The sequence below is a fragment of the Mesoplodon mirus genome (genome assembly GCF_964341445.2).
Source record: "Mesoplodon mirus genome assembly, chromosome: 5".
Classification (NCBI taxonomy): Eukaryota; Metazoa; Chordata; class Mammalia; order Artiodactyla; family Ziphiidae; genus Mesoplodon; species Mesoplodon mirus.
The window spans coordinates 85,538,377-85,564,807 of record NC_138980.1 but is presented as its reverse complement, the minus strand read 5'-3'; the positions used below and the strand labels follow the sequence as shown (position 1 = coordinate 85,564,807).

General features: G+C 38.8%; 1 protein-coding gene across 20 annotated transcripts in view; it reads left to right on the top strand.

Annotated features, from left to right (window-relative positions):
- LOC309804101 (zinc finger protein 226-like) overlaps positions 1-26,431 on the top strand; it is a 439,178-nt gene that overhangs the window by 135,172 nt on the left and 277,575 nt on the right. Inside the window, exons 9-10 of one of the 20 annotated variants that reach the window (XR_014294075.1) lie at positions 653-1,526; positions 23,211-25,985. The exons of 17 other annotated variants lie outside the window; for them this stretch is intronic. The gene's annotated coding sequence lies outside the window, so the exon portion shown is untranslated. Of the gene's footprint in view, positions 1-652; positions 3,491-23,210; positions 25,986-26,431 lie in introns of those variants that run through there. 2 more of the 20 variants (XR_014294076.1, XR_014294077.1) reach the window with 2 other exon arrangements.

Genomic DNA, 26,431 nt, shown 5'->3' with positions numbered 1-26,431 from the left:
CCCACCTCATACTCACTTATAGCAGAGGCTTTCAAGCTCAAATGTCACTGAGTCACAAAAATGAAACACAACTGTTAAAAGACAATTGAGAGTTGTGGGGACTGTGAAGGACTGGAGTGTTCATGCTGTTAAAAGATTAATTGAGGCATATTAAACATTTTGAGCTTATTTGAGCCAAAATTGATTTGAATTGGGCAATACCAAACCAGAAGTGTTTAGGAATGGTCCACCAGTAAAAGCTTGGGGAGAAGCTATTATAGAGAAAAGGCAGAAGCAAAGTAAGGAAATTATTTATTGGCTATAACTTAAAACCTAGTTGACTGTGATTAGTTGTCCTCAGTATTTTGATTTTGTAGTCTTGAGGCATTTATAGGCTGAGATTTTGGTTTGCTTATATAGGTCACTACAGCATTAAAGCCACGTCAGTCTAATGCCCTCCTTGTTTATTAATTTAACAATTCCACCCTTTTGTTCATCCTCTCATACATGAGAGATTGACCAAAAGTTGGTATTAGCCCACTCTCAGTAACCATCAGAGTTAAGTTCCTTCTTGTCTCATTGTAAAAGTTTTAGGTTATAATGCCAGATCGTGAAAGAATTGTTCTTGCTGTTCATCTCATTGTTTGTCTTGTTTCTGTTTTTCCAAGTGCAGTGAGACCATTTGATGTACTGCTGATGGCTGCAAACATGCATTTAAGACCTTTGAGAGAATATAGCACACCAGGGAAACTATAATGATAGCTATTAGGAGGATAATACCAAGAGACTGAGTGTACTCCTTAGCCAGGGCCCCCAAGAATCAAACCAATTGGCATCAAATAAATCAAAGAATGTACCTGAAGGAGCATCAACCTGTTTTAGCCAAGTGGCTTGTTTGATCATTTCTTGTATTTGTTGCAATGCCAGAGGTGTCCATCTAGGTAGAGTAAGAGATATTTACTATGGCACAGACTCCTTCTAGTTCTGCAATTTTATTATCTAAACCACCTTAGCAAGAAAGTTTTAAGGACTTTTGTTGTGCAGCTATGACCTTAGCAGTACATTCAGTGAAAGCTACCAGAGATAAGGAAACTTATCTTCCTGTACATTAACAGAGAGAAAAGGCAAGTAGTGAAAAAGCAAAAGGAATAAAGCTTTCATATTGGAGATTAAGATCTTGATCCACGATCTTGGGAGAACTGTCCACCTTAAGATGCCAACTGCTTCTATAGAGAAACCTCCCTAGTCAGTTTTAACTTCAGATCTCCAGCTCGTTCCAAGAGCCTGCTGTAACCCTTTTTAATTGGGGGATGTGAACCAAAGGTTCAAGTCCCTGAAGGTGGTCTGGGTCTGATCCCAGACCCAGTCTGGTTTTTAAATCACACTTATTCTGACACCACTGGTTTTCAGACCCAGTCTGGAAAAAGAAGTGCTCAAATAAAGCCTGAAAATGCATAATGCAAGAACTACGGAGCTAAGATCATAGGGGGACTTAACCAATACATCCAGAGGCAGCAAGAAATCTGAGAGCTCAAGGGCCTCAGCAGGTACCTACACCTTCCCGTTTCTAGTCTTTCTGGGGGACCCCAAGAGGAAGGTTACCTTACATAAGATTTATGCCTCTCTTTGTGCCTCTGCTTCTGTGTGCTGTAGCCACTGCTCCTGTTATCTCTCCAGGATGCTGTACAAAACACGTCCTGCTGCTGTTGTCTGCACTGGCCTGCTGTGCCACTAGCACTCTGTCCTGGTTACCCATCTAGTGACCTTGACTCACCCTTGACCTCTCAAGCTCCTTGTGGTCTTTTCTCTGTATAAATCCAGGACTATGAGTCTTCACCAACTTTCCTATGAATCTCACATGCTCACCCCTTTATCTGGCCAATAGGAAATACTTATGCCATGTTGTGTCCTACTCCTCATTTTTAGTGCTGGTAGGAGGGGATTCTACTGTAGAAGTCTTAACTTCTCAGGAACGTTATTTCTTTAGGCTTACCCTCCCCCACGAGAGGGCTTGTTTGGGTAAATTGAAGTTCAAGCTTCAACTTTATGGGAGTTTTCCCACCCTACTAACACGCAGACCCTGAAGCTGAGTCTGGTCTCACAGGCGAGGCCAGTGGGTAGGAGTGGACCTCTTAGTAAGTGAACCGATCAGCTACCCAATAATATCTCCATCTCAGCAGGGTCTTCCTGGCCTCTGCTTGTTTCAGTGTAGGCAGTGATACTTAAGATTACTATATGCACTGTGTACAGAGACATCCCGAAGATAATAATCTGAGAGCATAGTGTTATCACTTACAAGGTTTTATTAAGCTTTGTTCACACCCAGGTGCGGGGTAAACTACTTCAGCGATCTAACAGAGAAAAAAAATTACTTAGTGCCAGGAGCCATCTTGAGTTTTCTCCCTGCATAATGAATTTCTAAGTGACTTCTCTAACTACTCAGTGAGAACATTCAGTCCATAAAAATTATTAAGAAGAATGAACTACTGATGCATGCTCTTCCTCCTTTTGTTCTGATAATAGAGTCTCACAAAAGCTGCTCTGCAGCTTTCTTCTCCAATATAGTGTTTCAAAAAAGAAAAGAAAAGATAAACTATAGCTTGTAGAGAACAGTCACTTGGAGTGAAGGGTACCCAGGCACTTCAGGCTCAGGGTAAAGGAGGAAAAGAGTCGTGGTTCTGGGAAAGCACTGCCTTCAACTCCATCTGTGAAAAGATGTGTGCCATCAAACAGCGAGGATCAACCTCTCACACCAGGATAAAATGTTGTTGGTCTTCAAATCATGGGGAAAAATGGGCTTTGCTTGGCCTAAGAGGCCTTTCTTTTCAAAGCTGGAAAGGTCATAAAACAACTGCTAGCGTTTTTCTAACCTCTGTCCCCTTCAAGGCATAGGACTGAGAGTCATTTTGTTTTGAATCATGATAAAATATGACAACTTCTTGTTTCTCAGTCTCTGTGTCATTTATGATGTCCAGTATTTTCCAGGTTCTGGTTTTTTATCATGGTGAACCTGACTTATGAGCTAAAGCTTTCCTTCTGAAACAGTATATTACAGATGGCTATGTTTGACTATTCTTTGATAGCTTCTTACTTTTGTCTCAAGAAGAATGACGTTCATCTTAAATGTCTGTTTTGTGCCTATTGAAACATCTTTATTCTTTTACAAGGTTTGCCTGGCTTTTATTGTTATACTTTTTTTTATGATGGTGGTAGTATTGAATGAATGGCTATAGTTTCTACATTTAAATAAGCTTTTTTAACCTCCTTGTTTATATATATGAGTTTTCATAATGTGATGGTTTCTCTTTTTCTTTTTGATGTGTCTGCTTGGCTAAGCTACATCCCCAGTTATTCAAACACTAATCTGGGTATTGCTGTGAAGGGAGTTTGCAGATGTAATTGAAATTCTTATTCAGTTGACTTTAACTATGGGAGATTATCCGGGATGATCTAGGGCCTGATTAAAGCAGTTGAAAGGCCTTAGAAGCAGGGCTTACACTCCTCAGCCCTGCTTCTAAGGTTTTTCAACTGCTTTTTAACTGTGTGTGCGTGTGTGTGTGTGTGTGTGAGAGAGAGAGAGAGAGAGAGAGAGAGAGAATAAATTCTGCTTGTGTTTTAAATTGTTTTCTATCTTTACCAAAATATAATTTTCATATAATATTGTGTAAGTTTAAGACATACAAATATGATGATTTGATATATATGTATATATTGCAAAATGATTACCACAATAAGGTTAGTTAACACATCCAGCACCTCACATAGGTGTTTCTTTTGGTGCGTGTGGTGAGAACCTTTGAGATTTACTCTCTTAGCAATACAGCATTGTTAACTGCAGTTACCATGCTTTATATTGGATCCCAAGAACTTACTCTTTTTTTTTTTTTTTGCGGTATGTGGGCCTCTCACTGTTTTGGCCTCTCCCGTTGCGGAGCACAGGCTCCGGACGCGCAGGCTCAGCGGCCATGGCTCAGGGGCCCAGCCACTCTGCGGCATGCGGGATCTTTCCAGATTGGGGCACGAACCCGTGTCCCCTGCATCGGCAGGCGGACTCTCAACCACTGTGCCACCAGGGAAGCCCCACTTACTCTTTTTATAACTGGAAGTTTATACCCTTTGACCACCTTCATTCATTTCCCCATCCCCTGCCCCAGGCATCAACCAATATACACTCTGTTTCTATGAATTCAATGTTTTTAGATTCTACACATAAGGGAGATCAGATCATAGAGTATGTCATTCTTTTTTTTTTTAATTTAATTTTATTTATTTTGTTATACAGCAGGTTCTTATTAGTTATCCATTTTATACATATTAGTGTATGTATATCAATCCCAGTCTCTACATCTGTGTCTCTATTTCTGCTTGTTCTCTACGTCTGTGTCTCTATTTCTGCCCTGCAAACTGGTTCATCTGTACCATTTTTCTAGGTTCCACATATATACATTAATATACGATATTTGTTTTTCTCTTTCTGACTTACTTCATTCTGTATGACAGTCTCTAGATCCATCCACGTCTCTACAAATGACCCAATTTCATTCCTTTTTATGGCTGAGTAATATTCCATTGTATACGTGTACCACATCTTCTTTATCCATTTGTCTCTTGATGGGTATTTAGGTTGCTTCCGTGACCTGGCTATTGTAAATAGTGCTGCAATGAACATTGGGGTGCATGTGTCTTTTTGAATTATGGTTTTCTCTGGGTATATGCCCAGTAGTGGGGTAGAGTACTTGTCATTCTTATTTCACTTAGCATGAAGCCCTCAGGTTTCATTAATGTTATTTTTTGCAAATGGTGGGATTTCCTTATTTTTAATGACTGAATAATATTCCATTGTATGTATAAAGAGAAGTGATAACAATTCCTGGCAAGGATGTAGAAAAAGGAGAATTCTTGTGCATTGTTGGTGGGAACGTTATAATATATATATATATATATATATATATATATATATATATATATATATATATATATATATATTACATTTTCTTTATCCAGTCATCTGTTGATGGACTCTTAGGTTGTTTCCATGTCTTAGCTGTTGTGAATAGTGCTGCATTGAACATGGGGGTGCAGATAAGTCTTTGAGATCATGATTTTATTTCCTTGAATATATAGCCAGAAGTAGGATTGCTGGATTATAGGGTAGTTCTATTTTTAATTTTTTTGAGGAAGCTCCATGCTGTTTTTCATAGTGGCTGCACCAATTTACATTCCTACCTTTTTATTGACCTCTTATCAGATGCATGATTTGCAAATATTTTCTCCCATTCCATAGGTTGCTTTTTCATTTTTGTTAATGGTTTCTCTTGATACTCTGACACTTTTAGTTTGAAGTAGTCCTTTAAAAATTTTTGCTTTTGTTGCTTGTGCTTTTGGAGTTATATCCAAAAAATCATTTCTGAGACCAATGGCAAGGAGCTTACCTGCTATATTTTCTTCTAGGAGTTTTACAGTTTTTAGGTATTACATTTACTTTTTTAAGTAATTTCAAGTTAATTTTTGTGAGTGGTGTAAGATCAGGATCCATTTTCATTCTTCTGCATGTGAATATCCTGTTTCCCCATCACCATTTTTTTTTTGACATCTTTATTGGATGCTTTACAATGGTGTGTTAGTTTCTGCTTTATAACAAAGTGAATCAGTTATACATATACATATGTCCCCATATCTCTTCCCTCTTGCGTCTCCCTCCCTCCCGCCCTCCCTATCCCACCCCTCTAGGTGTTCACAAAGCACCGAGCTGATCTCCCTGTGCTATGTGGCTGCTTTCCACTAGCTAGCTATTTTACGTTTGGTAGTGTATATATGTCCATGCCACTCTCTCACTTTGTCTCAGCTTACCCTTCCCCCTCCCTGTATCCTCAAGTCTATTCTCTAGTAGGTCTGTGTCTTTATTCCCATCTTCCCATCACCATTTATTGAAGAGAATATCTTTTCCCCATCGAGTATTCATGGCTCCCTTGTCAAATAATAGTTGATCTTATATATGGGGGTTTATTTCTGGGCTGTCGATTCTGTTCAATTGGTCTATGTGTCAACGTATAGGCCAGTACCATACTGTTTTGATTACTATAGCTTTTTAATATAGTTTGAAATCAGGAAGTGTGATGCCTCTACCTTTGTACTTCTTTCTCAAGATTGCTTTGGTTATTTGGTATATTTGTGGCTCTAAATGAATTTTAGAATAATTTTTCTATATCTGTTAAAAAATGCCTTTTTTTCCTATAAAGATTTCATTGAATCTATAGATGGCTTTAGGTAGTATGAAAATTTTAATAATATTAAATATTAAGAAGAATACTTCTCTCCAGTAGGGACAATTACAGGGTCACTGCAGAGAGCGTGTCTGACCTCCTCCAGTGTGTCCTCAAACAGTAGTGAATGGAAACGTCTTCTACTCCCAGCTTCCTCCAAACTGTCAAACCCCCTAAGTGTGATAAGAAACAACCAAGACTACAAGGCAGGATAAATCTCTCTCTCTCAACCCCAAAGCATGAATTCCTGTACTCTGTGAACACTGGCAATGGAGAACAATAGCCCAGACAATCCAAAAATGTTTAATAAACTTTCTAAAATCCAAAACAAGAAGAATATAATTCTTCTCAATCATGAACATGAAATATCTTTCCATTTTTTTGTATCTGCTTAATTTCTTTCATCAGTGTCTTTATAGCTTTCAGTGTACAGATCTTTCAGCTCCTTGGATAAATTTGGATGAGACCACTGTCCATGCTCTGAAGTCAGGGCAGTTACTGCTGGTTGGACTCCACAGTTGGGTGGGCCTGCTGGCTGGGCTCCACATTCAAGTGGGGCCACTGGGTGGGCTCCATAGTCTGGCAGAGATACTTGCTGTGCTCTGCTGTCAGGTGGGCTCACCAGCTGGTCTCTGCAATCACCTCTGGTTGGGCAGGATCACAAGCTGTGTTTCCTGGCAGGGTGGTGCCACTGGCTTGACTCTATGTTCAGGTGGGGCCACAGACAGGGTACTAAGTTGGTGCAGGGCCTCAGGCTATGTTGTGTGATCACTGGGGCCAAGAGCTGTGCCCTGAAGATGTGAAGGTTGCAGCCTGGGCTTCACTACTGGGTAGATTGCTGGCTGTGCTCCACTATTGGTGTGATAGTTGTGATAATTTGTGGGGTAGAACTATAGAAATATCCTGTTTCTCACCAAACTCACTCACCACCCTTATCACCCAAGACTAATCTATCAATTGGCCTTATCTAAATAAATTTTTATCATGATAGTTGCATATGATTTTCTAATTGGATCTTTCTAGATTTATTAGTTGTCATTCTAGTTAGAAAGATCTATCTGTACCATTTATTTATTTATCAATCATCTATTTATTGTCAATATGGATTATTATTTTATTCAGTGGGTTATAATGTGTTATGGACCTTGTTTATTTTGATGCTTAAATTGTCTCTGACTTGCCCAGTGGGAATGCCTTTGAGCTGGCTCTATGTATCCTTTTGACATGTCAATTTTTTTTTTAACTTTTAGTGTATTTTTAGCAGTTCCTTACATTCTGACCCAAAATGTTCAGTTTCATCTTGTACCTTCCCTGCACCAACCCTGGAATCTGTCATTTCTCCAGGGATACCTGATTCCTTTTAATAGAGGATGGTATTTAGGAATAAAGATCTGGGTGTTGGGTGTGCTAATTGCTCCGGGGGTGTAATTACTTCTGGGCTTCTAGGACCTTTCAGTGCACAGAGCTGGGAAAAATTTAAATACCTCTTAAACCTGAATATTAAGTCTTATGTTAGAACCCAGCTACATTAAATCTTTTTAAGTGTATCTTGAGCTGGATAACATTTGTTTCCTTATTCTGTTGCATTTCAGTGCATATTTCTACTTCCTCATTTATTAGCACTTTATTTCCCTGGGCTTTCTCAGCCTTCCAGAATCAAGTGAAAGTTTTAAATTTGATCTTCAGTGTAGATTCTCAAAGACTTATGTGTTTCCCTGATACGTAACTTAAAGTCCCACTTTACACTGTCTATTCCCTATGCCTTAGTTTATCTTTTGAGAGCACACATGAGTTGATAAATATATAACTGATAAATATATAACTGATCCTAATATTTGAGTGAAGATTTTGCGGGTTGGTGAAACAAATGATAGTGGATGATGTTTCCATCATTTGGATTCTTTTTCAAAAGTCTAGTGGAAGTACACTTGTCTAACAAATTTATCTTGTAATTTAATTTACTCTAATACCAGCCTTCCCCGGATGAGTTGTTATGTGTTAAACAACCAAAGGGACCTGTAATTACTGCTGTAGCCTCAAATTCTAATCTGACCTGTTGCTTCTTTGGTGGGTTAAACTATATTTGAAAGTATTTTAAAAGTCTTGCAAAGGACTGCAGACAATGTGCTCAGACAGTTATTTTGGTTATAGGGTAAAAAAGTTTTTGCCAGAGGAATAAAAGCCATTAGGGCCAGGGCATCAGAGACACTTGTGGTTTTCATTCAGCTGGGATATTTTTTTCCATTACTTCTTGCTTTACACATCAAGGGAGAAGTCCGATGCTGTGCCAAAGAGCAGGTTCCACATGGGAGATTTGTTTCTGGTACTTCAATCTGTGGGAAAATAAATCCCTATTTTTATTTATTGTACTTGGATCTATAATAGGGAAAAATCCTATAATTTATAACCCTAAAGGTTTCTTCTTGTCTTGGATTTATTCGTCTTATATAAATTAGCTCCTAAATATCTTCTTCCATGAGTTACTTCTCTTTAGCTGCAAGATCCAAGCCATACATGGGAAATCCCATTCAAGAAATGACCAGAAAACAAAACAAAACAAAAGTTTGCTTCCCCTCTAGAGTTGTCGTTTCCGTTCATCCCCAATCCACTTTATCAGGAAAGAATTATGAGAAGTTGATAATGGAATCTAAAGATATATAAAGAATTATCAAACCATGTATACCCTAAGGAAGTTTAAAATTAATTTTTTTAAATTTGCAAATTATTATAATCATTATGATTTGATGAAACCAAAGAACAGGGATTTGTTCAATAGGAGAAAAATGCTTTAATTAAATGTATCAAAATGTCTTTGATGCATTAAAAATAAATATATATATATAAATATAGATGTATATATGTAGATATATTAAAAATATTTCTCAGAATTCATGAATACATAAGTGAATTTTTTTTTGGTGGTTACTTAATATCAAAGACAACTTTTAAAATAAATAAGTAAATAAATCATTAATTATTGGCTGCATTGGGTCTTCGTTGATGCACACGGGCTTTCTCTAGTTGCAGCGAGCGGGGGCTACTCCTCGCTGCAGTGCGCAGGCTTCTCATTGCGGTGGTTTCTCTTGTTGTGGAGCATGGGCTCTAGGCACGTGGGCTTCAGTAGTTGTGGCACACGGGCTCAGTAGTTGTGGCTTGTGGGCTTAGTTGCTCCACAGCATGTGGGATCTTCCCGGACCAGGGCTCGAACCAATGTCCCTTGCATTGGCAGGTGGATTCTTAACCACCGCACCACCAGGGAAGTCCAAAGACAGCTTTTAATCTAGGAGATTAGCTATGCATATATACTAAGATTCTAGAATACATTCCTAAATCATTGTATAGCATAATAACATATCAGAATTTCTACCAGACTATGATCTCTTAAAGAGAGGATCCTTAATTCTACTAGGTACTGGATAAACAAATGTGATAAACTTTCATTTAGAAAAGAAAATGTGAGGTTTGAAACTAGAAAAGCTATGCTTCTTTGTCTGACCTTCAGATGCATTGGCAGAGAATGGATTGTTTCTGTAGAAATAAAGCCCTAACCAGTCCTTCACGGGTGGCAATGGCAGGGGTAACTTATTAACCCAGTGCTCCACAGGCAGATGTGCAGCTGAACAGAACAAGAGTGGTTTATCTTATGCAAGTACAGAAATAGCAGAGCCTCATGCCAATTTTTGAAAATTAATTATTTGGAAAGAGGAAAACCACATCACTTTAGCCGTTTCCTGGAATATGCATGAGGCCTCCATGGAGCTGCTCTCCTCATCTGATCTCAGAGACACGCAACGTGACTCCCCAGAATACCCAGCTTCCTGCCGGGGGGCTGATTATAGCCAACAACCCAGGGGGCATCGATGTGAAAGAAAACCCTTATACTTCATCATCAAAGCTGAGGGTAGAATGTGGTGATATTCAAGAGAAAACTGCAGGTAGAAATGCACATCCTCTGAGGAAAGAAAATCACAACTTTTCCTTACATTTATAGTTAGTTTCTGTCATAACTATAAGCTACTAAAAACATTGAGCAAGGACTCTATAAAGACTCCAAATGACTATGTAGAACTTGATAATATGCATTTGTATGTGATTTGATCATAAGTTTAAAAAGAAATTGTGTGTTAATTTTTAAACTTTTTTTTTTTTTTTTTTTTTTTTACCAAGAGAAGCATCTAGTTGACCCAAGGTAAATTCTTCTTTGGGAATTCTGCTCGGTGGAGACAGTAGAACAATGGGCTTTTGAATGTATTAAGAGCTGTAACATATGTGTGATATTTTTGCTTGCCCAGCATATATTCCCCCTCTACAGGAAAAAATATGCCAATTTTCCTTTGGGAAACTGGATTACCTATTCTCTGGCCAAGTGTCCAGATGAGACTCTACAGCATGAAAACTGTGACCCTGATTTCCCAGGGTATAGTGTTTGTTTCAGGGAAAGTCACCTGACCTAAGCGGGCCAATCAAAGTAAATTATTTGGGTTCTAAGATGAGCTTTCTAAAAGAGGTGCTCTTTATATTTTTTGCTAGGCTTGAACATGAAAGGTGTGGATTAATTATCTTGCCTCATTGACATCCCATTAAGCAACAGGGTGGAGAGAAGGAGAAAGCCTGGTTATGCTGATGTAGTTAGAGCCCTGGCCTCAAGTCATACATGAATTTTTAATCCATGTGATTCAATAAATTCCTTTATTTGCCAAGTTAGCATCAGTAAGATGTCTATTATGCAACAAAAAGTGACTTAACTATATGGTAACTGAATAAAAAGCAGGCTCCTATTCTTATGCCCCATTGAACACAATGAAGTGTTTACATGGAAAAACTAAAAGAAAAATTATCAGGTTACCATGCCTTAGAAACCGAAAAGGTCACACAATTATATGATTGCATTGAATGTTGCTGCCAGCAAAAATTAAACTAAAAGATCTGAAGAGAGTATTGATAGAAGCATTTATGGGATACTTATCTTGCAAAATAAGCTTAATAAAAGATAATGTTAATTAAAAAATTTAAACACGAGGAAAGTATTATTTCCCACCTTTTTAGAGGTCTCCCCTTCTCTCGTTTATAATTCTTATTCCAAAACCCTTCGTAAAATAATTGGTTTTACTTTAATTTCCCTAAACTATTAAAGGCTAAATAATTTTCTGCAGGTATAGAGGCAGAGCATTTTCCCTCTTTCCCCTTTAGGTTTTTTTTTTTTTCGGTACGCGGGCCTCTCACTGTTGTGGCCTCTCCCGTTGCGGAGCACAGGCTCCAGACGCGCAGGCCCAGCGGCCATGGCTCACGGGCCCAGCCGCTCTGCGGCATGTGGGATCTTCCTGGACCGGGGCACAAACCCATGTCCCCTGCATCGGCAGGCGGACTCTCAACCACTTTGCCACCAGGGAAGCCCCCCCTTTAGGTTTTTAAAGTAATTAAAATTGAAATAAGTAATTAAATTGAAATAAGACAGATTATCAAGAGAAATATTTAATTTTGTATCTATGGGACCCCCAAAGATTTGAGCCCCAAGAGCAAGTTGGGCAGTTGAGGATTATATGCCATACTGAGCTAAAGAATGGGGTAGGGGCCTGGGGCTTCAAAGGGGAAGAGGGAAATTCACAGGAGAATAAGAACAGCAGATGCTTGGTAATTAGATGTTTGCCCTGCCTACATTTGGTCTTTCGGATAAAAAACTATCTTTGGTAATAGCTATATTTCTGGGCCAGGTCCTCCATCTAAATTCTTTTAGGTAATTAAGGGAGTAAAAGTTGCTTTTTTTTTAGGTCTGCTGGGTCTTGTTTACCTTCAGCTCAAAATAATCCACATGCCAAAGTGACATATTTTGGGGTCATATATTCTGCTCCCCTCACAGGCAGCAAGCTCTCATGGTATGTTTTTCTGGGCTGACAGCTTTACTTGAAGCATATCCTATGTATGTCCCTGAAAAAAAAAAAGGAACGTAGAAAATAATTTTTTAAGAATAATCAAAAAATGTTTTCAGGGCTTCCCTGGTGGCGCAGTGGTTGAGAGTCCACCTGCCGATGCAGGGGACACGGGTTCGTGCCCCGGTCCGGGAAGATCCCACATGCCGCGGAGCAGCTAGGCCCGTGAACCATGGCCACTGAGCCTGCGCGTCCGGAGCCTGTGCTCTGCAACGGGAGAGGCCACAACAGTGAGAGGCCCGTGTACCGCAAAAAAAAAAAAAAAAAAGTTTTCAGGAGACTTTCACACTTGAATCAAGCTACTTGGATATACAATTCTAGATTGAGAAACAATTTCTCTCAGAGTTTTAGAGATACTATTCCATTATTTTCCAGGTTTAGCCATGCTGCTGAGAAATATAATGCCATTTTTGTGCCCAATTCTTGGCATTTTGCCTGTGCCCCACTCCCTCCCTCGCCATTCATAGTGACAAAGACCAAACTTCAGTCAGGCTCCTCTGAGTCTTCTTTTTTACTAGGCCTCACTCTTGGGCCCTGCCATTGATCGAATTTTAGAAATATTGCTGCTGGTTCAGCTTAGTGAAAATCCTACACTTTTTTTTTTTGTCATTTTTATTTATTGTTTTTTTTTATACAGCAGGTTCTTATTAGTCATCCATTTTATACATATTAGTGTATATATGTCAATCCCAATCTCCCAATTCATCACAGGCCCCCCCCCATTTTCCCCCCTTGGTGTCCATACGTTTGTTCCCTACATCTGTGTCTCTATTTTTGCCTTGAAATCCAGTTCATCTATACTGTTTTTCTAGATTCCACATATATGCCCTAATATACGATATTTGTTTTTTTCTTTCTGACTTACTTCACTCTGTATGACAGTCTCTAGGTCCATCCACGTCTCTACAAATGACCCAGTATTGTTCCTTTTTATGGCTGAGTAATATTCCATTGTATAAATGTACCACATCTTCTTTATCCATTCGTCTGTCGATGGGCATTTAGGTTGCTTCCAGGACCTGGCTATTGTAAATAGTGCTGCAATGAACAATGGGGTGCATGTGTCTTTTTGAGTTATGGTTTTCTCTGGGTATATGCCCAGTAGTGGGATTACTGGGTCATATAGTAATTCTGTTTTTAGATTTTTAAGGAACCTCCATACTGTTCTCGGTAGTGGCTGTATCAGCTTACATTCCCACCAACAGTGCAGGAGGGTTCCCTTTTCTCCACACCCTCTCCAGCATTTGTTGCTTGTAGATTTTCTGGTGATGCCCATTCTAACTGGTGTGAGGTGATATCTCATTGTAGTTTTGATTTGCAAATCTCTAATAATTAGTGTTGTTGAGCAGCTTTTCATGTGGCTCTTGACCATTTGTGTGTGTTCTTTGGAGAAATGTCTATTTAAGTTTTCTACCCATTTTTTTCATTGGGTTGTTTGTTTTCTTAATACTGAGCTCCAGGAGCTGTTTATATATTTTGGAGATTAATCCTTTGTCCATTGATTCACTTGCAAATATTTTCTCCCATTCGGAGGGTTGTCTTTTTGTCTTGTTTATAGTTTCCTTTGCTGTGCAAAAGCTTTTAAGTTTCATTAGGTCCAATTTGTTTATTTTTGTTTTTATTTCCATTACTCTAGGAGGTGGGTCAAAAAAGATCTTGCTGTGATTAATGTCAAAGAGTATTCTTCCTGTGTTTTCTTCTAAGAGTTTTATAGTATCTTACATTAAGGTCTTTAATCCATTTTGAGTTTACTTTTGTGTATGGTGTTCTAATGTGTAGGGAGTGTTCTAATTTCATTCTTTTACATGTAGCTGTCCAGTTTTCCCAGCACCACTTATTGAGAGACTGTCTTTTCTCCATTGTATATCCTTGCCTCCTTCATCATAGATTAGTTGACCATAGGTGCATGGGTTTATCTCTGGGCTTTTGATCTATATTTCTTTTCTTTTCTTTTTTTTTTAAAGAAGATGTTGGGGCTTCCCTGGTGGCACAGTGGATGGAAGTCCGCCTGCCGACGCAGGGGACATGGGTTCATCCCCCGGTCTGGGAAGATCCCACATGCTGCGGAGTGGCTGGGCCCGTGAGCCATGGCCGCTGAGCCTGCGTGTCCGGAGCCTGTGCTCTGCAATGGGAGGGGCCACAACAGTGAGAGGCCTGCGTACCGCAAAAAAAAAAAAAAAGAAAAAAGAAAGAAGATGTTGGGGGGTAGGAGTTTATTAATTAATTAATTTTTGCTGTGTTGGGTCTTTGTGTCTGTGTGAGGGCTTTCTCTAGTTGTGGCAAGTGGGGGCCACTCTTCATCATGGTGCGTGGGCCTCTCTTGTTGCGGAGCACAGGCTCCAGATGCGCAGGCTCAGTAGTTGTAGCTCACGGGCCTAGTTGCTCCGTGGCATGTGGGATCCTCCCAGACCAGGGCTCGAACCCGTGTCCCCTGCATTAGCAGGCGGATTCTCAACGACTGCACCACCAGGGAAGCCCCATTGATCTATATTTCTGTTTTTGTGCCAGAACCATATTGTCTTGATTACTGTAGCTTTGTAGTATAGTCTGAAGTCAGGAAGTCTGATTCCTCCAGCTCCGTTTTTTCCCCTCAAGATTGCTTTGGCTATGCAGGGTGTTTTGTGTCTCCATACAAACTTTAAGATTTTTTGTTCTAGTTTCGTAAAAAATGCCATTGGTAATTTGGTAGGAATTGCCTTGAGTCTGTAGATTGCTTTGAGTAGTATAGTCATTTTCAAAATGTTGTTTCTTCCAATCCACGAACATGGTATATCTCTCCATCTGTTTGTATCATCTTTAATTACTTTCATCAGTGTCTTATAGTTTTCTGAGTACAGGTCTTTTACCTCCTTAGGTAGGTTTATTCCTAGGTATTTTATTCTTTTTGTTGCAGCGGCGAATGAGATTGTTTCCTTAATTTCTCTTTCTGGTCTTTTGTTGTTAGTGTATAGGAATGCAAGAGATTTCTGTGCATTAATTTTGTATCATGCACCTTTACCAAATTCATTGATTAGATCTAGTAGTTTTCTGGTGGCATCTTTAGGATTATCTATGTGTAGTATCATGCCATCTGCAAACAGTGACAGTTTTACTTCTTTTCCAATTTGTATTCCTTTTATTTCTTTTTTTTCTCTGGTTGCTGTGGCTAGGACTTCCAAAACTATGTTGAATAATAGTGGCAAGAGTGGACATCCTTACCTTATTCTTGATCTTAGAGGAAATGCTTTCAGTTTTTCACCATTGAGAATGATGTTTGCTGTGGGTTTGTCATATATGGCCTTTATTATGTTGAGGTAGGTTTCCTCTATGCCTACTTTCTGGGGAGTTTTTATCATAAATCAGTGTTGTATTTTGTCAAAAGCTTTTTCTGCATCTGTTGAGATGATCTTGTGGATTTATTCTTCAATTTATTAATATGGTGTATCACATTGATTGATTTACATATACTGAAGAATCCTTGCATCCCTGGGATAAATCCCACTTGATCATGGTATATGATCCTTTTAATGTGTTGTTGGATTCTGTTTAGTAGTATTTTGTTGAGGATTTTTGCATCTATATTCATCAGTGATATTGGTCTGTAATTTTCTTTTTTTGTAGTATCTTTGTCTGGTTTTGGTAGCAGGGTGATGGTGAACTTGTAGAATGAGTTTGGGAGTGTTCCTTACTCTGCAATTTTTTGGAAGAGTTTGAGAAGGATGGGTGTTAGCTCTTCTCTAAATGTTTGATAGAATTTACCTGTGAAGCCATCTGGTCCTGGACTTTTGTTTGCTGGAAGATTTTTAATCACAGTTTCAATTTCATAACTTGTGATTGGTCTGTTCATAGTTTCTATTTCTTCCTGGTTCAGTCTTGGAAGGTTATACCTTTCTAAGAAGTTGTCCATTTCTTCCAGGTTGTCCATTTTATTGGCATAGAGGTGCTTGTAGTAGTTTCTTACGATGCTTTGTATTTCTGCAGTGTCCATTGTAACTTTTCTTTTTTCATTTCTAATCTTAACTGATTTGAGTCCTCTCCCTCTTTTTCTTGATGAGTCTGGCTAAAGGTTTACCAGTTTTGTTTATCTTCTCCAAGAACCAGCTTTTAGTTTTATTGATATTTGCTATTGTTTTCTTTGTTTCTATTTCATTTATTTCTGCTGTGATCTTTACGATTTCTCTCCTTCTACTAACTTTGTGTTTTGTTTGTTCTTCTTTCTCTAGGTCCTTTAGGTATAAGGTTAGATTGTTTATTTGAGATGTTTGTTGTTTCTTGAGGTAGACTTGTATTGCTATAAACTTCCCTCTTAGAATTGCTTTTGCTGCATCCCATTGGTTTTGATCGTTGTGTTTTCATTTTCATTTGTCTCTAGGTATTTTTTGATTTCCTCTTTGATTTCTTCAGTGATCTCTTGGTTATTTTAGTAACGTACTATTTAGCCTCCATGTGTTTGTGTTTTTTACGTTTTTTTCCCTGTAACTGATTTCTAATCTCATAGCGTTGTGGTCAGAAAGGATGCTTGATATGATTTCAATTTTCTTAAATTTACTGAGGCTTCATTTCTCACCCAAGCTGTGATCTATCCTGGAGAATGTTCCATGCACACTTGAGGTGAAAGTGTAATCTGCTGTTTTTGGATGGAATGTCCTATAAATATCAAATAAATGTATCTGGTCTACTGTGTCATTTACAGCTTGTGTTTCCATATTAATTTTCTGTTTGGATGATCTGTCCATTAGTGTTAGTGAGGTGTTAAAGTCCCCCAATATTACTGTGTTACTGTCGATTTCCTCTTTTACAGCTGTTAGCAGTTGCCTTACGTATTGAGGTGCTCCTATGTTGGGTGCATATATATTTGTAATTGTTACATCTTCTTCTTGGATTGATCCCTTGATCATTAAGTAGTGTCCTTCCTTGTCTCTTGTAACATTCTTTATTTTAAAATCTATTTTATCTGATATGAGTATTGCTACTCCAGCTTTCTTTTGATTTGCATTTGCATGGAACATCTTTTTTCATCCCCTCACTTTCAGTCTGTATGTGTCCCTAGGTCTGAAGTGGGTCTCTTATAGACAGCATATATATGGGTCTTGTTTTTGTATCCATTCAGCAAGGCTGTGTCTTTTGGTTGGAGCATTTAATCCATTCACGTTGAAGGTAATTATCAATATGTATGTTCCTATGACCATTTTCTAAATTGTTTCGGGTTTGTTTTTGTAGGCCCTTTTCTTCTCTTGTGTTTCCCACTTAGAGAAGTTCCTTTAGCATTTGTTGTAGAGCTGGTTTGGTGGTGCTGAATTCTCTTAGCTTTTGCTTTTCTGTAAAGCTTTTGATTTTCCGTTGAATCTGAATGAGATCCTTGCTGGGTAGAGTAATCTTGGTTGTAGGTTCTTCCTTTTCATCACTTTAAATATATCATTCCACTTGTTTCTGGCTTGTAGAGTTTCTGCTGAGAAATCAGCTGTTAACCTTATGGGGATTCCCTTGTATGTTATTTGTGGTTTTTTTCCCTTGTTTTTTTTTTTTTTTTTGCGGTATGCGGGCCTCTCACTGTTGTGGCCTCTCCCGTTGCGGAGCACAGGCTCCGGACGCGCAGGCCCAGCGGCCATGGCTCACGGGCCCAGCCGCTCCGCGGCATATGGGATCCTCCCAGACCGGGGCACGAACCCGTATCCCCTGCATCGGCAGGCGGACTCTCAACCACTGCGCCACCAGGGAGGCCCTCCCTTGTTGTTTTTAATAATTTTTTTTGTCTTTAATTTTTGTCAATTTGATTACTATTTGTCTTGGTGTGTTTCTCCTTGGGTTTATTCTGCCTGGGACTCTGCACTTCCTGGACTTGGGTGGCTATTTCCTTTCCCATGTTAGGGAAGTTTTGGACTATAATCTCTTCAGATATTTTCTCGGGTCCTTTCTCTCTCTCTTCTTCTGGGACCCCTATAATGTGAATGTTGTTGCGTTTAGTGTTGTCCCAGAGGTCTCTTAGGCTGTCTTCATTTCTTTTCATTCGTTTTTCTTTATTCTGTGCTGTGGCAGTGAATTCTACCATTCTGTCTTCCAGTTCACTTATCTGTTCTTCTACCTCAGTTATTCTGCTATTGACTCCTTCTAGTGTATTTTTCATTTCAGTTATTGTATTGTTCATCTCTGTTTGTTTGTTCTTTAATTCTTCTAGGTGTTTGTTCTTTAATTCTTCTAGATCTTTGTTAAATATTTCTTTCATCTTCTCTGTCTTTGCCTCCATTCTTTCTCCGAGGTACTGGATCATGTTCACTATCATTATTCTAAATTATTTTTCTGCAAGGTTGCCAATCTCCACTTCATTTAGTTGTTTTTCTGGGGTTTTATCTTTTTCCTTCATCTGTTACATAGTCCCCTGCCTTTTCATTTTGTCTATCTTTCTGTGAATGTGCTTTTCGTTCCACAGGCTGCAGGATTGTAGTTCTTCTTGGTTAATGCTGCTAGTGTTGGAGGGTCCCCTGCAGAGGCGGGGGGCGGCTGTGGCTCAATGTGGGGACAAGGACACTGGCAGTAGAAGCTCTGGGAAGTACTCCTTGGTATGAGCCCTCCTGGAGTCCACTATTAGCCCCACCAAAGAGAAAATCCTGCACTCTTGATATCTGATCAAGTTTTTCATCTCTTAAGCTTTGGCATCTCACCAAATTCCTTATCCTGCACTCTAGATATCTTATCACCCTGGCCTGCCTTCAGCAATAATCCTGTCAAATTGGTTATGCAGAATCTCTCCTTACTCCTGATGTTTTCCTCTTAGTAATTTTCCATCCACTGATTTCCAACCTGCTCTTTGGCTATATATTTCCACTTTTTCTTGCTCTATTCAGAGTTGACCCAGTCTCTGTCCCCCACTACAAACCCCATTGTAATAGTCTCCCTGAAAAAAGTCTTCCACAAGTGTCAGAATAATCTTTTTATTTAATAGGCATTTTCTTAATTCCTTGTTTTCAACACACACCTTATTCTCTGTTAAGCCTGGGTGTGCCTGAGTCCCAAGTCTTCCTGGACTCAGTTTCTCTAAAGAGTACATTTTCTCTTTTCTTGAGGGGATGGGGAGGGAAACTCACTTGGTGCAGGGTAGAGGAGGTATGTAGTATCAAATGAATCCTTATGTAGTCCCATCCATTTCTCTGCCTCCCAAGGTACCTGGTGCGTCCAATTCTTGAGAGCTTTCCAGGGTTCTAAAGAGAGTCTCAATCTACTTGTCGTCATTATCATTCTCTGCAAGTTTCAGCTTTCTTTATGCTTCAAGTCATTTACCACTTCCCAATCTGTTTTCCATCCTCTTAAGTTTTAATAAAAATATCTTGTTTGTCATTGCCTTTTTTCCCATTTCCTTTGTCCTTTAAAGTTTATAATGTTTTTTATTCTTTTATGTTATGCTAAAGTTGTTTCAAGAAATAAATCCATGGAGTCAAACCACCATTTTATGTAGAACTTCCTATTTGCTATTTAAAGAATGATTTTATGCATATATTCATTCTTTACAAAGTCTGTTGAGGAGGTAGACGCTGGTTGACATCTTTTGGATCTCTAGTTCCCCAAACACTGCACCTTGTGTTGTAAACTCAAAAGTGTTTAGCATTGATGAGTTAGTTTTACACATTCTGATTCTTATGTTCTCATTCACCACGTTCCTGTAATATACCTAATATGCGTAAGGGTCAGAGGCAGTGTGTAAGTATTTGCCTGTGTGTTTATATGTGTCTGAACTAGAAATACGGCATACTCCCTGCCTATAAGTGACTCATTATCTATTTGGAAAAACAAAACTTCTATTCTTAGAATGTTAAAAACAAGATGATAATTAGAAAACAATAGGATAAAAGTAAAGAGATACCACAAGAGGGAGTTATTTGTCAAATGAGAGATCAGTGTTTGTATTCAGAAGCTGGCCAGATCTTTATCTGACTGAGGTGGAATTGAAAATTTTCATAAAAGAGCTGGATTTGAGTGAAGGCTTGGTGGATTCATAGACTTAAAACTATTTAAATTCTAGACTGATGTGTCAAGGACTGTCATGTATTCATGAAACCCAATTTCTTAATCCACTTATTTCCCATCCTGGGCCCATGGCTAGACTATATTTCTGAGTTGGGTGGGACCATGAAAAAGTCTGATAGAAGTGATGCACTCCACACTCATCCTGTCCCTTAAAACACCCCTCAAGTGATCACTGTATGTTCTCAGCCTTCCCTAGTCTGTGGCCAGTCTTTGTACTCTCATTCCTATCCAACTTGACATATGGTTGTAAATCTCCATGTGCTATTCTCTTCTTCCCTAACTACACTTGTTTCCTGCTGTCTCCTGGCTTCCTCACCTCAGTGCCCCTAGGATGTGGCCTGACACAAATTGAATTGAAAGTGGTGGCAAAACACTCAACTGTCCAGTGGGCACTTAGCCTGTGGGCACTCCAGCAGGAAGTTGGAGGTGTAAACTGATTTCTACTTTGAATATTTTTCTGGATTTTAAACACCTGAACTGACTGACATGGTCCTAGAAAGGGTGGTTTATATTGGCTTTGAAGTGCAGCATTTGATTGCAGTGAAACTTTTTTTTTGAGCCAATAGCTGTTTTCTAGGAGGAAGTTTCATTCTTTTTACAAATCCTAAGTTTCTTGGCACTCATCAATTGCATGGACCAATACAGATTTAAAAACTGTAGAAACACCTTGACTGCAGGGGTTTATTTCCTTGGTAAGACTGGCCATGCACTGTGAACATCTGAGTGCCAGAAGCAGTGATGCCCTTATGATTTGGGGCAGCTGTGAAGTAAATCTGACCTGTGTGGTGGGCATGAACTACTTGATGGTATCAGCTTTAAAAAACAGGCAATCGTAGGCCATGCACAATGCTCAGGCTCTACCCGCTCAATGTGAGTATTTGGAAGTAATGAGTGCATGAAGAGAATAAGATTGATTTGGGATCTTTGACATAACCTACTCCATATGAGCAAGTCAGCTATGCATAGCTCTCAATTCAGTTAGTTGTTTTCACATTAATTAACTCCTGCATATTAAATTTCCCCCCAGTCATGACTAAAATGTTAAGCTGTTTTTAATTTGTGCTGTTAAGAACCACATCATGGACTGCATTTTCCATCCACTATGCACAGATTGCCTCCAATGACAGGCACACCCAAGGGCTGTAGTTAGAGCTGCAGAAAAAAAAATTCAGGGATCTTTTGAATATTGCATAAGCACATATGGGATTCTCTGCTTTAGCATCCTGTGAGAATGAGGGTGATCAGATTGTTTTGAAGGAAACAAATTACAGGAAAGCTTTCACTAGAATCCATTGAAATCATCTTCTGTTACCCAGAGACTGTTTCTTTATTCCAGATGCTTGGAATTAATTCCACATTCAAAGCCTGTTTTCTAGAGGAAGAAAGATAGGCTTCTTTATAATTTTTTAAGAGGTTAAAGGTGGGAAAGTTTCTTAATTTATTTTCTTGGAGAAAACAAAATATAGCAAGCAGCATTATAATCCTTCTTAAGGATTTATTGAAATGTCAAACTCTGGGGGACTGAAGCTGTATGAGGAAAATGAATAAACAGCAGATTAGCATTTAGACAATATTCTTTTATTGTTTGACTACAGGAAATAATGCTCAATAGAATTAATTTGGATTTTGGCAGGAATTTGAATAGTAGAGGTAAAGCATGCAAATAATTGAGTAAATCTGAGTCTTGTAAGAACATTTATTGGAATAAATTAAGGAATAACATGATGACAAAAATTCTTTTGGAGGCTATAAGTACCAAAAAGCAAGAAAGTAAGAATTTTATACTTATTCAATGGTTTTCTGGAATTTAAAATAGGAAGGTCTCTTTTTCTTTTTCTTTTGAAATCAGGACTTTTTAGCACTAGTGCAATTGAGAACTAAAATCCGTCATTGGTATTGAAAGCCATCATTTGTCACTGAGTTGTCAAGGCTAGAAAGTAAAATGATTTCAAATACTGTCTGCCCATTTTCAGTCAGGAATAGAGAAAGAATGACCCTCTAACTAGTTATTGGGAGTCTTAGGATCTCTTTATATAAAGAAAGGGTATATCATTTAAAAAAATAATAAATTTATTTATTTATTTTTGGCTGCATTAAGTCTTTGTTGCTATGCGTGGGCTTTTTCCAGTTGCGGCGAGCGAGGGCTACTCTTTGTTGCAGTGCACAAGCTTCTCTTTGTGGTGGCCTCTCTTGTTGTGGAGCACAGGCTCTAGAGCGCAGGCTCAGTAGTTGTGGCTCACAGGCTTAGTTGCTCCGTGGCACGTGGGATCTTCCTGGACCAGGGCTTCAACCCATGTCCCCTGCATCAGCAGGCGGATTCTTAACCACTGTGCCACCAGGGAAGTCCGAGAAAGGGTATATCATTTTTAACATAAAGTTTTCTTCTATGCAAGAACCTATTCTGATAATTTAATTACTGTAGTTTATTGAGCATAAATCGTGAACATTTCAGCTATTTTCTCCACTTTCGTTTTACATCTAATTAGAACTAGATAGCCTATTTAAATGTATACATGCAGAAATACTTACATTTAATGGAGAAGCTTAAGAATATCCTAAATTAGAAAGCCATTTATTTTACTGATGAACTCTCCAAGCTGTGCCATGTTGATCAGCTCATACAACTAAATGGAATTAATTTACTTCATTCATTCTCCTTCCTATATGGTGAGACTTTTCAGGGCATTGTTGGGAAAGCTTCTTCATTATATGTATTAAGATTCCTGGGTCTATTATCAATTTCAGTGTAGAAAATAGTGGTTCTGTTTTCTTTCCTAGGCACTCAGTCTGGTAGTCTACAGAGAGAGGAAGTGGGGCTCCTCTGAATATGGTCAGGAGTAACTAAAAGGCCAAGGAGATTAAGTGGGGACAGTCTGAGTTCTAGAAGGGCAGTGATGGGAACAAAACCACAGCTGGCCAGAAAGTTGTTTAGATGAGAAGTCAGAGTCTTAAGAATATTGCCCTACCTTTGCATTCCTTTCCACTCCTTTTCCTTTGAGTGGACACTTTGTGATGAGGATATCCTTGTTCTGCCTATTTTCAGAAAAAGGAAGATAAAGAGTAGGCTCGGGATCGCAGGAGCCTGGGCTACCAATGTGGTTGTGGTTGGTGTGGTTAACTGAGAGCCATAATGTTTCACCTGTTGGCAGTGTCCCCAGTTGCTTAAGGAGAAAATTGCCAAAGAGAACAGGCATCACCTTCCTTGCCCAGATCCTGTGCCATCTTACTACGACAACGCACCAATAACCCAGAGGACCACTGTGTGTGGAGAGCAATGAGAGGTGATAGGTGCCTGACCCCCCACTCCTGTTCTCTCCGTTTTCCCCTCCCTCCTTCCTTTCCTGACTCTCCTCCTTTCCCTTCAGTCTCTTTTCTAATATTCCTTTCTGCTCCCTCTCCACTTCTCTTCACTAACCAAATGGCTGTTTTGTGATATAGACCTGATCTACTACAAACATATAATAAAACTTGCCATTTATTAAACCAGCTCTCTTTAGTGTATTTGTCATGGCTGTAATAATCTCATGACCTAATCTGATACTGCAGTCTATGTCCCTTGAGTGCAATTACATTATTTAAGCATAATAATAGTAATTTGAATTTAAAGATCTCCTAAAGCTATGAGTAGAATTAAACACCTATCCCAGTGTAGAACTCTCAGCATAAAAAAGCCTTTTGAGTTAGGACATGTCAAGGTGCAATGGTTTTTTTTTTTTTTTTTTTAAGTATAGTTGATTTACAGTATTGGGTTAGTTTTAGGTGTATGGCATAGTGATTCAGTATTTTTACAGATTATATTCCATTATAGATTATTATAAGATAATGGGTATAGTTCCCTGTGCTACACAGTAAATTCTTGTGGCTTATCTATTTTATTTTATTTTACTTTTTGTTTTTTGTTTTTTGGCCATGCCGCACGGCATGTGGGATCCTAGTTCCCCAACCAGGGATTGAACCCATGCCCCCTGGGGTGGAAGCATGGAGTCTTAACCACTGGGCTGCCAGGGAAGTCCTATCTGTTTTATATATAGTAGTTTGTATGTGTTAATCCCAAATCCCTAATTTGACCCTTCCCCTTTCCCTCTTCTCTTTGGCAACCACAATTTTGTTTTCTGAATCTGCAAGTCTGCTTCGGTTTTGTATACACAGTCATTTACATTATTTTTTAGATTTCATTTAGTATTTGTCTTTTTATGTCTGACTTATTTCCATAAGCATAATATTCTCTAGGTCCATCCGTGTTGCTGCAAATGGCAAGGCTCAACAGTTTTTCCTCAGCATGTTTGAACATGAAGTGACCAAATATCAGCATGTATATTAGATTATTTAAATGCTGAGGATAAAATTGAGAACATATTTAATTTCCTTAAGTATATTCAGGGGCACAAAGCAATTAGAGTTTTGCAAGGCTAAGAGATCTCTCTCCTCTTTGATCTGAAAGAAACTGTTGTTTGAATATGTATTACTAGTAAATGCTAGCTAGGCCTCAGATGATTTATCATGAATGATCTAAAGATTCACCCTCCTGTTGTTGGGCATGAAATACCTCCCTTTTTAAGGGATGCTTTGATGTTCTAATGGAATATCTTTTATCCATTCACAGAATCCCTATCATTTTCCAGTTTAGTGAAGCCACTTAACACTGTGTCTTTTTCTCTCTGACTTCTAAGTCCCGTCATATCTTGAGAGAATCTCTAATTATGAGTAGTCTTGGTGGAGGCATTGTCCACTTCCCAATATGGAAATGCAAAAGGTTGGGTCCTTATCTTGATGATACTGCTTGGGCATGACCTATACTCAGCTGACTGGATGCTCCTGCCAGGTATTTAAAACCTTAAATTAGTAAATACAAGAAAGGACAGCTGGGTTCACCGGAGTGGCAGTGACATAGAGTGTCCAGTGGTGGCAGTATCCTGGCAGATTATTACTGCTAAAAATGATTGTTGTGCTTCCAGCTCCTTGGATTTTAGAGATGTTTATTTTATGAGCCTGATCATTAAGTTTCCATCAATTGTGTGAGTCCTCAGTATGTTTCTAATAATTTTATTTTTGGTAAATAGAGCCAGATTTAGTATCTGTGGTAGATAGAAATACCAACCTTGGTCCTTAACCTCTCTTTATATTCAAGCTCCTTGCCATGTGACTTTGCAATCCTCTCCATAAAAATGGTGTGCATTTCCTCATGTCTTGACTTTGATACTTGTGTCAGTTCTGAGTTAGACCTTAGCAGGTATCACATTTCTACCTGCCTTCTTGGGCTTCTGCTACTGACATGAGAAAGCTTCTTTGGGTACCTTGTGCTCCTTTAGCCTGTGCCTCAGAATCAATGCATATTGGATAGACCTCAGCCCAACCTGCAGTGAGGAGCAAAGTCCAGCTGAACTTTGAAGCAGCACCACCTAGCCAAGCCCAGCCTGGATTAGCTGCCTATCAAAAGGAACACAGATGTGTGAGTGGGTCCAGCTGAGATTAATAGAACCAAATATGTGAACCTGCAGCTCTCTGAGAAATACATGATTTTTGTTTATGCCACTGAGATTTTGAGCTTATATGTTTTGTAGCACACGATAGCTAACTGATACATATCTGCTACTTGCAATTGAAAGTATTCTAATCAATGGAATATATGGATGTTGATGGTATGAGGGAAGCATGTGTGTATGATCCTATCCTTAGCCCTGTGAGGTAGATCTTGTCCAGCCTTAGCAATCATGTTTTCCTATTCTTTTTCCTGTTTTGGTTGAAATGAGCATATGACTTAGTTTTCACATTAATGAGATGTATGGGAAGTCGTGTGTGTGTGTGTGTGTGTGTGTGAGTGAGTTTTTTTCCTTTCCTGGTAAAAGAAGATACATTGGAAGAGACGTTCTCTGTTCTTTTGTTCTTCTCTCTTTCTTCCTGGAGTTGAGGAAACTGTGTTCATCGAGGAACACCTGAGTATAGCAGAGAGGGAATGAACCTGGGTGCCTGATGCCAATGAGCTACTCAATTAACCAACTCTGGACTGTCTTACCTCTGAGTTTTGTATCATTTGAAAGAATACTTTTTTTTTCTGTCAATGGATATATATATTTTTTTAACATCTTTATTGGAGTATAATTGCTTTATTTTGTTTCGTTAGTTTCTGCTTTATAACAAAGTGAATCAGCTACACGTAAAGTATACATTTTTATTTTTAAGCTGATTGGTTTTTTTTTTTTTTTTTTTTTTACTTGTTAAAAGTGTCTTAACTGATGTGGATGTGGTGTGTATGGAGCATGAGGA